We start from the raw sequence: 1833 nt of genomic DNA, 5'->3' as shown, positions 1-1833 counted from the left end.
TGCGTGCTACGGTACAGAGAGGTCAAGTGGCAGCAAACCATTTGGTGTGCTGCAAGAAGCAACAATTCTTGATTTTGGTCTTGAGCAAAGATGGAAAAAAAAGCTTAATAATGCTTTCTCTGAGGATTGAACTCAGGACCTTCAGATTATGAAACTGACGCGCTGCCTGCTGCGCAAAGAATGCACTTGATGCATAAAACTCCAGGCAGTTTGCAAGGTGTAAAATCATAAACTATTCGGCAGTTTGCAAAAACTCTCCATCCAGATGGAAATCGAACCAACAATCTTCTGAATTTTGGTCAGACACGTTACCCATTGTTCCACTGTCCCAGGGTGTGGAGAGTAATTCGGAGCTCACACTCCCACAGCGCTGCGGTATGAGCAGGTACCGAGTCAGTCTCGGTCATGCCCACGCCATTCCACGAGTCGGGGAGTGTTAAAAGGCGCACGGTGAACAATCACCAAAGAGAGGGACCTTTGCTACTTCCCTTCGATAGCTCAGCTGGCAGTGCGGAAAACTTGTAGAAATGAAAACTTGGAAGCAAAATCACTCTTAAATCGTTGGTTTAATTCTGGCTCAAAATAACGAATGTGCTTTTGGAGTAAGCAGAATTGAGCTCAAGGCCGCTTTCTTAACGTGACAGACTGCTTACTGCTTCAAATGTTGGCGCTTTTCCTTTCTCAAACCTTAAAGCTGTTTTGCTCGAACATTTGCCTATGCTCACCAGCAGGGAGCGCCTTTGTGCAACAACACGTCAAACCGCACAAATTTTCAGGCAAAAAAAGACTTCTTTCAGTCAGTCGGACAGGTCTCTCGCTGCTCAGAGGTGTGCCTTTGTGCATCAATTCTTTTTATTTTCAAAATATACTTTATTTCATAAAATTTAAGTATACATACAGTTCAGTGTAAAAGTCGCAATTTCAATTCAAAACAATACAAAACAGATAGCGCACACGATGATCCCATTACTTCAATAGAAAACACAGTACATATCTCACAATACATTCTGTATAATAAAAGGTGGGATGGTTTCACACAGTATCCTTTCCACATCGAGCCTTTGTGCTGGCCGCACCGCGCCTCAGTGCGTCCTGCAGCACCTATCCTTGGACCTTGGAGTGTGCCAGTCGGCAACACTCGGTCGTTGTCAGCTCCTTCAGCTGGAAGACCAGTAGGTTTTGGGTTGACCAAAGAGCCTCCTTCACAGATTTGATTGTCTTCCAGCAGCAGTTGATATCTGTCTCTGTGTGCCTTCTGGGAAACTGCCCGTAGAGCACAGCGTCCTGTGTTACCGAGGTGTTGGGGATGAACTGGGACAGATACCAACGCATCTCTCTCCACACATTCTGCATGAGTGCCCAGTCCACCAGGAGACGGACAACGGTGTCATCCCCGTTGCAGACTTGACGGCAGCTCGCAGTGGTGCTGAGATTCCGTGCATGTTGGAAGGACTGCACTGGGAGCGCTCTTCTCACCACAATCCAGCCCACATCCTGGTGCATGTTGGCATAGACCGTCTGGTCGGGGAACTGCCCGATTGCATCCACCTTCTCCTTTTCCTGCAGGACCCCCAGAACGTTCCACTGTCTGACGGCCTTGTGGTCGAAGTGGTTCCTCCTCAGGAAGTTCTCCACCTGGGACAGGTAGGGTGGGGTCGGCCAGCATGACCGGACCCAGTTTTCTCAGTGTATTGGACAGGTAGAAACTCAGCACGTAGTGACACTTGGTTTTTGTATGCCGGGGCTCGACACACTTCCTGAGGCAGCTACACACAAAGGTGGCCATCAGGATAAGGGCAGCATTGGAGACACTTCTGCCCCCTTTGTCTGGAG

Source organism: Heptranchias perlo, unplaced genomic scaffold (assembly GCF_035084215.1).
Source record: "Heptranchias perlo isolate sHepPer1 unplaced genomic scaffold, sHepPer1.hap1 HAP1_SCAFFOLD_47, whole genome shotgun sequence".
Taxonomy (NCBI): Eukaryota; Metazoa; Chordata; class Chondrichthyes; order Hexanchiformes; family Hexanchidae; genus Heptranchias; species Heptranchias perlo.
This window is presented reverse-complemented; position numbering follows the sequence as displayed.